The sequence below is a fragment of the Ostrea edulis genome, chromosome 10 (genome assembly GCF_947568905.1).
Source record: "Ostrea edulis chromosome 10, xbOstEdul1.1, whole genome shotgun sequence".
Lineage (NCBI taxonomy): Eukaryota > Metazoa > Mollusca > Bivalvia > Ostreida > Ostreidae > Ostrea > Ostrea edulis.
This window is the reverse complement of record NC_079173.1, coordinates 28622935-28637912: the sequence shown is the minus strand read 5'-3', so window position 1 is coordinate 28637912 and position 14978 is coordinate 28622935. Positions and strand designations below refer to the sequence as shown.

At 35.3% G+C, this 14978-nt stretch overlaps 1 protein-coding gene across 6 annotated transcripts in view; it reads right to left on the bottom strand.

The window, feature by feature from the left end:
* LOC125665695 (corticotropin-releasing factor receptor 2-like) overlaps positions 1–11430 on the bottom strand; it is a 42537-nt gene extending 31107 nt beyond the window's left edge. The window contains exon 1 of one of the 6 annotated variants that reach the window (XM_048898462.2): positions 11152–11430. The gene's annotated coding sequence lies outside the window, so the exon portion shown is untranslated. Of the gene's footprint in view, positions 1–7915; positions 8180–9907; positions 9975–10141; positions 10264–11151 lie in introns of those variants that run through there. The other 5 variants (XM_048898466.2, XM_056152403.1, XM_048898463.2 and 2 more) reach the window with 5 other exon arrangements.
* Positions 11431–14978: the final 3548 nt, after the last annotated feature.

Below are 14978 nucleotides of genomic sequence, written 5' to 3'. Positions count from 1 at the left end.
GAACCTTTGGAGCGGACAGTAACATCAATAATTCTTACACACATTGGAATTTCTGCTAGAGACAAATATCAACTGACCTAAGATTTTCATGCATAATAATGTATTTGGTGGACTATATAATGACTTAGGTTGGAACCTGAGTCCACGCTACACGTGTATGGACGAAATAGCTGCTCTTATGTTTGTTGCATTTGAAATATCATATTGTAAGCTTAACTTATTTCTGTACAAACCATATCGAAACCAGTTCTGAGATGATCTTTTTTTCCCCATTTCAATCAATGGCGATATCGTGTGAATTAATCCGAAAAGTACACATGGCTAAATTTGAAAAAAAAATAAATCGAAGGACACCGAGAAAATGAGTCCAGTTTTACCCACTTTCAAAAATCATTTCACAATGCTGTGAATTCATGATAATCTGAACGAAAAGAGAAGAAACCGTGTTACTAAGATACATTCTTTTCTCTTTATTATTATAATTTTTTTTTTTTTTTTTTTTTTTTGCATTTTAAAATTTCAGTAATTTCTATTGTAACGTGTGCGTAGCGAAGACTTGTTTATATCACCTATTTGGTTTACGATTGATCATGTATATTTCAACTGAAGAGGTGTGGTATTTATATATATATATATTTTTCTATAAGAATCCCTCAATTTTCATTTGTAACTCATGTTTTGAGAAACCTTGTGACGGTAAAACTTAAAACGCCGTTAAGGGGGAATATTACACCACAGAAATTTGATATGGATAAAACTTGGAGGATACGTGCAACAGTATTTTGAAATCAATTACTTTCAAATTTACTTCATTTTGTTAGAAAATACAGTTTTAGTACAAAGCAATCTGACAAAACTGTAAAAATCTCTGGACTCGAACCCGCGACCTACAGTTCAGCAGTCGACGTGCTTTTTTTTTTTTTTTTTATCTTTTTTATTGATAACCTTCATACAATATCTACATATATTTGAAGATGATGATATCTAAACACAAAATATTTAATGCATAAATATCAATATATCATCTGTTTCTTTGACTAGAGGATTTTTGTACAAGAATTTTTCATAGAACATATCTTTTCTGTTTTCAGCAACACAAAGTTGATAATGATTAAATGAGATATAATGTCTTCAAATACATTTTCATAAGCGAGATAAGCAACTCTTTTGTTTTCTTTTAAAATATTGTCTCCGTCTAAATATGCTAAATATACAGTGATAGAAGAAAATATATAAAAATACATTAACAGTTTTCGTTTCAGATGACAATGCTGATATAATATATCAAAGTTCAAATTATTATAAATTGAATTCTCACAATCCTTCAACAAATGTTCCAGATGATATATAGGAAAATTATTTTTAAAATACAGTAATTTTTTCTTTATTTAGACAGGATAGCACAATTAGTACAAATGACTAATTTACATTATGGTCCAGAAATCAGTCAATTCTGTACATCTCAAAACTAGGCGCAATATATCTTCACATTTACCTGAACATAAAGGCCATAAATTTAGAATCTACTTTTTTCCAGTCCTGTATAATTTTTCATAAGTGAAAATTAGGTTATGAAAATTTTTGAAATCCAATTCTTATAGATCAGGTAAGCAATTGTAACGACTTAATCTACTTTTTCTCCAGGTAATTGACAGTGCTAACCTACTGAGCTACTCAGCTGGGCAATAACCTCTGCCATGAATAGGCAAATATTGCTGATACATGTGTATTTATATTTTCATCTTTTAATTATAATTTCATGTTTTAAAAGGAAGTCAGCCATTATGTGTTGCACGATAAAGATCCCTCCCTGCTCAATGGTCATAAGTACTGAACATAGGTCTAAATTTTGCAGCCCTTCACCGGCAATGGTACCGTCTTCATATGAGTGCAAGATTTTCAAGGGAGACGTTAAACAATATACAACCACCTGCTGTTTGTGCGGAGGGTATGTAATCACAAAATCGGAACATTGTGAGGAGGATGAAAAATGTTTGAATCTTTGATTATAACTTATTTAAAAATAATGGAATAGCAAAATACCTTTATTTGTGGTGAATTTAGACATTGTAGGCAAACATTCGCCATTTCGTTTTCCTATTAACTAAGATAATTAAGTATACGAACACGGAAGGTAAAATGATTTCTATCTGTCTAGGCAGTTTAGTCGAGGCATTAAAATTCAATACATAATATGGATTAGCGATTTGGTTGTTTAATCATTTAAGAAGTGATAATTTTAAACAGAAAAAAACAGTTTCGCTTGTGTTTGAATTTAAAAAAAAATGTATGAATTGAGACATCAGCTGATTATATCCACGTCACAGGTGCGCTAGTCTATGACTCCTACATAGATACAAGAGGATAGGCACGCTCTGTCAGGGGATTTGAGTTCGAATCGTTGTTAACGAATAATTCTTTGATCACCACCTGTGGCGTATTAGTTACAGTTAGGTGAATATAATAATGTCAGTCGAATATGTTATTCATAGAATGTTAAACAATTCGGATTTCTGTTTAAATTGTTGGTGTCACGAACTGGCATTAATTTTTCATCAAAGGCGGATCTAAAGGGATTACGGCGTTTACACCCCCACCCTTTGGTTGACAACTTTAAACAAATTGTTATTTTGGGGTCTCCAGTTCCCTTTTTAAACGGAAAAGGTACAGACTTGTGTCGATACCCCCAATCCCTTTTGATCTTGGTTTTTAAGACCGTCCCTGCAGACCTTAATGCTGTGTGGTCCAATGTTCACCTGGGTTTTTTTTCCAACGGGCACAAAATTACTCCAGTTACTGAAATAGTTTTAAAAATTATTAACTTCCCCTTAGTTACATACTTGAAAACATTTGTATGTAAAACAAGAGGTCTATGGGCCACATCGCTCACCTGAGTTACCTTGGCTCATATTTAAAGAGTTTTCCTATATATTCGTATGTAATACTTTGATCCCTATTGTAGCCTCAACCTACCCCTGGGGGCCATGATATTAACAAATTTGAATCTCCGCTATGTCAGGAAGCTATCATTTAGATTTCAGCTCTTCTGGCTCATTGGTTCTTGAAAAAAAGATATTTAAATGACCTCACCCTATTTTAGCATTTTAATGATTATCATCCCTTTGAAGGGGGCTTAACCCTTCATTTGAACAAACTTGAACGCCCTTCACCTAAGGATGATTTTGGCCAAGTTTGGTTATAATTGGCCTAATGGTTCTGGGGAAGAAGTCGAAAATGTAAAAAGTTTATAGACAGACCGACAGACGTACAGACGACGGACAACAGGCGATTATAAAGCTCACTTGAGCTTTCAGCTCAGGTGAGCTAATAAAAGGTGAGAAGATTATCAAGTCTCCAAAAGGAAGTTTGGAGACATTGTTTTTGCTGTATACTTATTTTCCCGCTTCTTCTTCCACTTCATTCTCGCGCCTAAAACTGTCCGACACCGTTCTCCGTAACCAGTAGATGAACGTAATAGATACTCAAGGTTATGATAGGTCATGTATCTAAATGTGCAGAAATATTTTTGTTTTCGGATTGAAGGGGTTAGGGTACATTTTTGGGGATGGGGGTGGGGTTTAACATGGAACTCTACGGGGGAAAATCAATTCCAAAATTCAACAGATATAACTTGACAAATATAATAGATAAAGTCATGGGGTTTTCAAAAATAAATAGAAAATGATAGGGCCTACAAATTTAGTATCAAAGTAGAGTGACTCCAGTGACCTTGACCTCTGACCATGAACATAAAAACTGGTATAACTTTAAAATTGGAACTAGTAGCGAATCTTCAGAAATAGCAAGAGGATGACTGGACCCACAAACTAGTATCAAGGTCAAGTGATCCTAGTGACCTTGACCTCTGACCTTAGAACATAAAATTGGTATTACTTAAGAACCAGGTCTGATAGTGATTTCGGATCTTCAGAAATAATGAAAAGATGAGATCTACAAATCAGTATCAAGGTCAAGCTATTCCAGTGACCTTGACCTCTGACCTTAACCTCTGACCTTGAACATGCAAACTCATATAATTTCAGAACTGGAATTGATAGAGACAATGGATCTTCAGAAATGATAAGAGGATGATAAGATCCACTAACTAGTATCAAGGTCAAGAGACTCTAGTGACATTGGCCTCTGATCTCAGATCATATTATTACTTAAGAACTAGGTCTGATAAAGAGATGAAGATTCTTCAGAAGTAATAAAAGGATTATGGGATCTATAAATTGGTTTCAAGTGACTCTAGTGACCTTGACCTTAAACATAAGTCTGGTATAACTTTTGAACTAGGACTGATAGAGACATGGGATCTTCATGATGATAAAAGGGTGTAGTGACCTACAAACTAAGATCCCCTGTGACCTTAACTTTTGACCTTGATTATAAAAACTTGTATAACTTTAGAACCAGGACTGATAGAGACATGAGATCATCAAAAATGATGAGAGGATGTTGGGACCTACAAGCTAGGAGCAAGGTCAAGTGACACCAGTTTTACTGAAGGAAACAAATGGATTTTTTTGAAAAACTTCAAAATCAAAGTGTTCGTGATCCAGATTTTTTAAATGAAGTTAAATTGGCATCGATTTTGTCAAGGGAGGAAAGTAGTAGTACTCAGAAAAAGCTACTTTTATACAGCGAGTACTTCGTTTGGGAGACTTTATAATCTGTAGATTATACCTTAAATCTAGTGAGAACCCATAGATACATGTACATTTGCCGCTCGTGGTGGGAACTCTTGCACATGCGTATTATATTCGATTCAGATAGTGAAGCATGGGGTCCAGTAAATAGATGAATTCTGCTATCTTGAACTTTTTTTCTTCCTTCGTTGTTCAAACATATGATCTGTTCTTTTAAGACTGGTGTCATTTCTCGCCGATTCGAAGTCATGCCTGCTATGCGTCTATAAATAGTCCCACACGTAATAAGGGGATTCCAACATGACGTATATAACTCAGGCACAACTGTCTAAATAGCGTATTAGGAATTTGCTATTTTTATTTTCTCATTTACAAAAACGTGAAACACTTATGATACGGTAATGTAATAAACAAAACAGCTTTACACAGATAACACCAAAGATGATTTTACCTCTGAAAGTCTGAACTGGACACATGACTGTCACTTGATTTATCTTTTAAATATGCATTAGAAATGGCCTAGTTATCGTTGTTTGTAAACACCGACTTAAAACCAAATAAGTCTGATTAAAACAGACGAAATAATGTATGGCATGTCGTACAGCCTCATAACTACGTACATGCGATAATTTAATAGTGTTTTTGCAAGGTAGACAAGATTTGTCGGAAGTCGGACCATACAGCTTTAAGGAGGTATGCTACACCAGAGAATTTTGATATGGATGAAAAGTGGACAATATGTGCAACAATATTTTGAAATTGAAAACTTTCAAATTTACTTAATTTAGTCAAAAAATGCAGTTTTAGTAGACAGCAATCTGCACAAAATTTTAAACCCCTGCTGGACTCGAACACGCGATCTACAGTTCTGTAGTGGACGTGTTTTTTCTTCTTCTCTTTTTGTCGTCGACGTGCTAATTTACTGAGCTACTCAGCTATGTAATGATATTTGAACTGAATAAGCAAATATTGCTGATATATATTTTTCCATCCATGTTTTAAAAGGAAGTCAGACATTATGACGATGTAGAGTACCTCCTTAAGAGACGCATATATAACGAACGATTCAGCTGAAAAATCAGGGATTGGTTTTAAGGCCAAGGTATTTAATTTAGTCAGTGTTAACAGAATTACTCCCACGACCTGTCGATGCTCTCAATACGCTGTAATTGTTTGGTCTCATAAACGTTTTAAGAATGCGTGGTTAGGTATAAGTAAAATCATTTGTGGATTAAAATTTCAGGAAATATTTTGAAAAGCCTCCATAAAGTTTTCATATACTTTTTTTTTTAAATTCCACACGGTTTCTTTTTCAGTATACTGAATTAAGTCTTACATGTATCAAACTCAGAATAGCTAGAATTTTCATTACGAGAAATTTATATAAGCATATATGTACCAGTATCGCAGGGAATTGATATTTTGTAGGTTCATCGATTGTGTCGGAATTGCTAGCGTGGAGAATGTGTTACATGACCTACAGTTCTATGCATTATCTACGCCTATTGTCCGATCCTTTTGAGTTTCTCAATAAAATATGTTCAAATTAACAGTTCTCTGTAAAAGTCATTCCTCTGTCTGATACGTCATTGACATAGAGCACAACACAGCCATAAAAAAAAATAATAAAAATTAAAAGCGGCTTGTTCGTCATCGTACTATGAACATTGTGGTTGTCCACTGAGACACGTCCGTTTCTTTTGGTATTGTAATTTTTATTGGCTTTAAGCCTTACGGCTCATCAGCATAATACATATTCAATTACAAAGTATAAACCAAAAAAAAAAAAAAAAAAAAAGCTGTATACAATATGAAAAGTGGAGTGAATATTAGAGGATGGACATACATGAATACAGTTATAAGTCAAGTTCACATATATATTAGATGATAGTTTGTCTAGATCGTAAGAGTAAAGCACTTTTAAAAAAAAAAATACCCAGATTACAGAGTTGTTTTCTATTATGAATTGACATCAGTTGTACCAGTTTAAACATAGAAGCATGCGACCAATAATACTTTTTATATATGCAGATCTGAGGTTTTTGTAATTTTATATTTTCCTGATCAAACCATTCATTAATACTGCAAGAAAATTTCACTAATGAGAGAGAGGGGGGGGGATCTTAATCCTTAATCCTTGTAGAATCTCTGACAAATTGGAGAACAAGTGCTGGGTATAGTAACAGGGGTTTGTGTTATTTGGCAAGGGAATAAAAGATTTTTAAAACATGAAAACAGATGGCTGCAGTACCTGTTTAACATATGTTCATGTTTTCTATTAAATTCCGGTTATGTTATTTCATACAGGCAAAATTAATAAAATTAAAGCGATGCAGTGCTCCGTCTTCTATTAAACTGATACTGAACAACATGCATTCGTACTGAAGCGGTCGATGTCTTCAATATGCAACGTTCGGTATATAATCAACGTACATGCTTTGTCGAATAAGCTGCTGGGTATTGTTTTTTAAACAAAAACCACACATGTCCAATTCAAGCCGATTTTGAACTAGGTGACCTTGAACGTTAGATAGACTTATGGTCAAAGTTAGTAATCGGGGGAGGGGGGTTGAGTACTACTTTCAATGTTTTAAGTGTGGAGTCAAAGGGTGAATGGGTTTCTGAGTTATGCAAACTATGAAAGACAAGGGTATCACCAGTGAAGAATATTTATGAATACACACGCAATATATCATTTATATTTTTTATTTGTCATTTCAGTATATGACAAATGCATATTTTGTATGTATTATTAATTTTTCGTCCTTTTTTAAGATACAAATTCTGCATTTACATTAGAATAAAAAGACACTTTTTGCGGACATGTTCTCTATATCAGGGTGTGTAGAATGCAGAATATAGGATTACAAACAACACTCTCACATTCAAACACTATGAAGTACTCCAACTTGAAATGACCGTCTAAATCAACATGCTTTTTATTCCATTTCGGTGAAAAATTTGAAATGATATAAATTTGGGATACAGAAACCGTGGAAAATAATTTGAAACATTTTGGTATTAGATTTTCAATTTTAGATTCATTATAAAAACCATCGATCTGTTTCATAATTTGTAGTTACAATGATGGGGTACTCTGCGATGGTCATCCGACAACTCACGCTACGGCGGTTACTTGAAATGTCCAATACCCTATTGTACATGTAAATATATTTCTTTCACTATGAACTTGAACCTCATTGCGTCATATTTGCTACCAAACTGAACATTGTCAAATTAGATTGTTAAAAAAAACGACTTACTAGTGATTGTATGGTATAAAAATGTCCATTCACCAGAAACGCGGCATTTTGGCACTTTTATTTCTCGTGAATAATGTCGTTATTAACTGCTAGCCTATGTTGTTTTCAACGCAGAGAGAGAGGGGCGAGGAGGGAACTTTAAATAAAATACAAAATCATTCTGGCGCTGGCATTGGTCGACATTTGGCAGCATTAAGCTGGATTAGAGATACTCTCTGTGTGTTCAGACAAGACATTTAATCGGTCAATTGACAGAAAGAAAGAGATCGAGACACAATTAAAGATTAATACGACGGAAGATTTACAACAAGCTGTTCTGAGCATTCATGTGTTGAGGTTCATTTCATTGTACATGTCTAACATTCATTTGATATTTCGTGAATGCTCGCTATTAGCATATCTATCCGAAATAAATGTAACCGTTGTTTTCCTTTCTTTGAAAAGAAAGATATATATTTTATTAATTTACTTTACCCTGTTCTGTGTTCAGTGTGATAAAACTTTCCAGATATGTCGGCTATCAGGTACTAGCTTGTGTCTGTTTTTCTTTCATTTCTAAATTTTGTCCATATTATTTTTTCGATACGCAAATCAGTTAATTGTTAATTTTACAAAGTTTGCCAAAGTTCATAGTTTAAAATTTTCCCCCTCTTGATTTTATTCTAGGTGTATATTCTACGTAACACGTGTTTTAAGCTTTTAAGATTTTATCTTGAATTAACAAGAGTCGCGTGAATCAATAGAATATCTAAATAACGAAGTTAAAGTAATTAGTTAATAAGAATTTGCATGTGATGCACGTCCTATTTAAATGTATTAACAAATTTAGTCATGTTTTCGACAACGGGATAAAATGTGTAACGCAAAGATACTTCTGCCAATTGATAAACATTTCATGTTTCCATGTTTACACTTCGCAGTATACATGTTAAAAGTCCATTTTCGAATTCGTCAATTCCCCGTATGTAAATATGTCAATGAAGCAGCGATGAACTTACAACTAAAAGAGAAGAAACTAATTTCGCGATCAGCCAACTGACTAAAAATAGTTACATTTCCAATTTGTTGATTTATTTTGCTTTTGATATATTTGCAGTTGCAATGATAACCATTTCCTCATCAATATGTTGCAGTTGTGACGAATACTCGTAGGAAATGTGCCAGAAATAAAAATCTTAAGTAAACTTTAAAAATTATTCTTTTTAAATTAAACATATGAGGTTATACACACTCACGCATTTTCAAAAATGAAATTCATTTTGAAATGTATATGACTGAACGAATTATCATGTAATTTTGTTGAGAAGAGAATATCAAAATTAATCCCGCCTGATGATTGACGTTAATCATTGATATTTCAAATAGCGTATCCTTTCAAAACCTCCTTCTAAAGTTGGTTGCGTTTGGCACAATTGGCTGAATAAAACCTTTCTTTTGCAGACATGCATATGGTAAAGTAAAATGTGTTTGGATGGATATGATTTTTAAAGAATTTAACTTGTCTACAAAAAGTAGAAAAAACTTTAACAATATCTATAATGAATATATCAGAGATAGGTCAGTCATTTTGAGACATGGGGTATTTGTAATTCTGACAGAAGTTTTCGCGCTCTGAACTTTGTGATACATGGGTCAATGGATTTTCAGCCGGTTGATCCCGAACCTTAAACATTTCACTAGTTCAACCTTCAACACATACATGTATAAATCATCTACACCATGTTTGATATTGTTGATTAATAAACATTACCCCAACATCAAAATCAAAAGTTGGAAATTTTCTGCATTGCTAATCTATGCATTGACTTGATATTTGGTGCCTTGATATTTTCACGCGCTTTTTCAGTCTGTCTGAACAACCATGCAGATGTCATCATACGACCAATGGATGCAAAATATGAACATGATGCATATATATTCACACGATTTCAACAGTACTTACACACTGTGACATGTAACTATAGCATGACTAGAAATACAACCTCGCCGTACCTGTACAATGAGCCACCCTGTGATTGAGAAACATATATTATCAAGAACCCATCCGTAGCCACAGCGTCTAGAGTTTGAAAAAAAATTAATTTTCGTTTACATCCGCCAGCGCTGAACATTCAAATGGCCAAAACAAAATTAGATTATCTCATCAAAGCTGTTTAAATCGGTCGACAGTCTTTAACAAAAATATGGTATTTGACATATTTCATACTCGAATATTAATCAACTTACTAGATTTGTTTTCAAGCAGTTCTGGAGATTGTGTCGCAGCTGATAATGGACTTTCAGCATATGTTTTGGTAAACATCTGTACATGTACCAACCGCGTGTGTACACACATACGTGGGCTGTCCAAAAACATTCGTAAGCACCTGCTGTTTTTCTCTTTGTGACAACTACTGTGGCAATTGTGTGAACTAACATTGATATGGAACATAATCATTTAAGTATACAAATATGAGAGCACTTCGCAATACTCGAATGTGTTATTAGCATCAATACTTTGTTATACAACCGCACGGTCCAGCCCACCGTCAAGCCGGATGGGTGTTTCTCTAACATTATACACGTATATACAACCCGCAGGGCCCAGTCCAACGTCAACCCGAATGGGCGGTTCTCTAACGTTGTACACGTATATACAACCCGCAGGGTCCAGCCCAACGTCAAGCTGGATGGGCGTTTCTATAACGTTATACACGTATACAACCCACAGGGTCCAGCCCAACGTCAAGCCGGGTGGGCGTTTCTCTAACGTTATACGCGTATATACAAACCGTAGGACCCAGCCCAACGTCAAGCCGGGTGGGCGTTTCTCTAACGTTATACACGTATACAAACCACAGGGCCCTGCCCAACGTCAAGTCGGATGGGCGTTTCTCTAACGTTATTCACGTATATACAACCCACAGGGCCCAGTCTAACGTCAAGCTGGATGGGCGTTTCTATAACGTTGTACATATACAAGTATATACACGTACAACCCGCACGGCCCAGCCCAAGCTGGATGGGCGTTTCTATAACGTTGTACCTATACAAGTATATACATGTCCCAGCCCAAGCCGGATGGGCGTTTCTATAACGTTGCGGTTTGTCACCTGTACACGGTACACATTTCTCCCATCTCTTTAATCATGAATCAAATACATGTACACTAGAATTAGTAGAATACCATTTACTGTCCTCGGTGAAGATAAAACTAAAGATTAGCTAACATCACAAATAGACGCGTCTTCTCTCACCTTAAGGCGTCTGTCTTTCATAATACCGTCATGAATACAGAATTTCCTATTTTCATTACTTAAGAGTCGTTTTCCACTTCTTAAAGTATATCCCCAAAATTGAACACACCATCGGTAAACTGTTTATGTCACTTGTAAATCAACAACCTGGGAATATTTCATGTATCCCTTCCTATATTGCTTTGTTTTTGTCGAAGTTTTCCCAAGGTCAACACAGAATTTAATTATTGCACGCTGTTCCATGTGGATGGTGGAAGTCAATTTTTCGGACGTTGTCAGACAAGTGTTTCTTCCGGGTGTCTTAGTCACTATTACTGACATCAGACAATTACATCAGTTCTTTTTGTTACGGCACCGCTAAATCATACCAGTTTTGACCTGTTTTATGAAAAATATAACCATCCTCATATCTTTCAAATATGAAATTCATATTATGATATATGTATTTATATTCTACTCTCATCTCTGTCGGAATTCCCAGCCGTAAAAAAGTACTATTATAATATTTGTCAAGATTTGAATTGTTCACAATTACTGCGCGTGTATGAGGAAATGGTTATCATAATAGATATATATCAAAGGCAAAACATTGGAAATGTAAATAACTCATGATTGTCTCAATTCATTCGATACACAAGAGCATGTTCTACGCATGATCAGTTTTTAAATCGATGCAGGATGATAACAAATTAGTTGATATCACGGGAGTTTCAACAATCTTATTCAAAGTCAGTATTTCGCAACTTCTATAACGATCTAATTTACAAATACAACCTGTCGTTATGTCGAATATTGCCTGACGTGTTTCATACCAACTGTTAGGTCATTCTTTACATACTAATTTCAACTACGGATTACTCCGATTACCTGATCAAGATATAGGGCTCGCGGCGGGAGTGACCGGTCAACACTGAATGCTTACTCCTTCTAAGCACTTGACCCTACACCTGGTGTGTCTAGGGGTCCGTGTTTGCCTTATTCTCAATTTTGTATTCTTTATAGGAATTATGAGATTGATCACTATACCTTATCTTTACCGTTAGCGCCTTTAATTGATTCACTTCCCGAGTTTTGATTTTGAGAATGTTTTACTGATACTGAGACATAACCAGCTTTAGATGAACTATAACAAATTTTGACTTGATTAATGATAAAAGTGTTTGTAACATAACAACCACTACATTTGCTGTTACATGTAACGCCGAGCTCTTGGCATAAAACAGTGACCATTCGGGTATGTCGAACCCGCGACCTCGAAATGTATTGGAATACATCTTACGTTCACATAATAAATGAATTTTGTGTGTTGCAAATGCATTTTCATGAAATAAAATCGATTATAGATTTCTTTTTCTTCATTATATACACCTACAGCTAATACACAGCCGAAAATCACCACATGGCCTACCACCAATGCAGTGCGCCAAGCAATGCATAGTGTCAAACCAATGTAGCGTCGCAAACCAATAAAAGGCCTACAACCAATATATTGCCTATAACCAATAATTTGCCTTAAACCACTACAGTGCTTAAAACCAATACTTTGCCTAAAACCACTACAGTGCCTAAACCCAACGCACAGCCTTAAAGCTATGTATTGCCTAGGTCAGTACATTGGTACATTTACACCTACACGAGGAACAAATCGGTCAAATTAAACAATACATAAAGCGTACTGCTGGTAATTTTGGCAGGCGTGCATAAGATGTCAGAACAAAATTTTAAAAGATCATACAACTTTTAAAAAAGTAGTGCAGGCATAATTAGTACTTGTTTGATTTCGGTTGTGGTAGCCTAGTGGCCAGAACACTCGTGTTGCTAAAGGAAGCTTCGAAGTTCGATTCCAAACGACCGCGTCAAGCTTAAGGCGTCTAATTTACGTATAGGTCCATGTAATGGCCGCTCCTTCTCCAAGGCGCTGGTGTGTGAAGTGAAAGTTAACGTAGAACCCGAGCTTTTGAGAGGGGTGGGGGTGGGGGGTGGGGGGTAGTTCAAGCCCCGCTTGTGACATGGTCGCGTACAATCTAAGACGTAGTGATTGCTCCTTCGCCAAACGCTCGGCATTTAGAACAGGTGTTGGTATGTTAAAGAACCCTCACTGCAACGGCCTAAAGCGCTAAGCATGGTTCTAATCTTCCGACTGGTGACGCTTCAACATGAGCGAAATATTCTTGACGGTACGTAAAGCTAAAAACCACGCAACAGGCTTGGATGCAAGCAAAGCATGGGTCAAAGCTGTACACCACTTCCAGATGTTAAAGTCTTCCGTTTGTAGAACGAGCCGTATAACAAAGAACCAGACTAAACTCATTTAGCCCTTATAAAATACATGTAAAAGGTTATACAATTCAACCTTATAAGAATGGGTGTCCATTCGTTTCATGATAGCCCAAGCGTGATTTTTACCATCACACATAGAGTACTGCATGGTTCTCCTTAACTATGCTTACCAAATGCACGGATGTGTCATGGCGTGCAACATATGATTTAATCTTTGGATACTGTCAGCTGATGATAGGGCCGGTTTGGAGTTCAGTTACGTTCCCTTCCCAGAATGCACTGTATTGCAAGAATAAATCTTGTAAATGTATAAGTAGATATACTTGCGCAAGTATCTTGCTGATTCCGACCAAATCACGATTGTTTTTGGCCCTTAATGTAATTGAAATTCATACCATCCAATGTATCAATAACAATAATAAAATTTACAAAAAAAAAAAACACAAAAAAAAAAAAACCCAACAAAAAACACACACACACACACACAATAACATTTACGGTAGTAGTAAATTAACAAAAATCTAATGCATGAATATTGTTGTTTTTCATTGTTTTTCAATTTTTATTATGATGCATAGTTTGTAAACATAAATGTAAACTTAATTCTGAATGAAATATTGTTTAAACTAAATTGAATCGAATGTAATGTTTATAGCATTGCACATCCCAATTTAATTGTATGTTGTTGTTTTTTTTATGATTACTGGAGAAACTTTATCATGATATCTTTGATTGTCTAAAAAAAAAAAAAAAAAAAAAGGGTCACTCAAGGCAGGGGGGCTTCATCATGACTTAAAACAGCCCGTCCTTCTTCCGCATAAGTAAGCAATCTTCCCCTAAAATTCGTAACACATCACAGAGAAATAAATTGACAAGGATGACGCATGTGCATGAAAGAAATTTCTGCGTACGTCATTCATTTGCAGCATGGGACCAATGACAGTGCTGAATATTTGCCAGCGCTCAAGAAGTCACTTTGGCGGATCTAAAATTTCGCCTTCTAGATGACACAACTTCTTCTCTTTTAGTAACATTATCGTTAATCCCGAGTCCATGAAGTAACGTAATACCTCAGTAATCTGATTTTAAGAGAACGCCTGTCATAAGTTGATGAAATATTCTATCGCTGATCCGCCCGTGGCGTGACCTTGAGAATATAAACAAAGCAGTATGAATGAATCGCGTTTATTGAAGACCTTTAATCCGAATTCATCTGACTTGTATCAGAACATGTTCTTTGTTTGCTGCTTGATTGATACTATGATATTCAATTGTTTTAAATTACTCTTATCAAAACTCAAGGTCACACATGTTCCTCATTAAATAATTTCCGACCGGATGAGATTTAACAATGTAATAAATCACAATGCACATTCCAGAACTGTGTACTTTTCCTACCCGTTGATTTGCTTGTATTTTGATTTTCATAATGCTGCCACATGTGTCTGCTGCGGAATAATAATTTCAAAATACTTTTTAAAAACAATTTAAATGTGTAAACATTGTCATTTATCTTAAAGGATGTATGCAGTATGTTTCAAACGGAA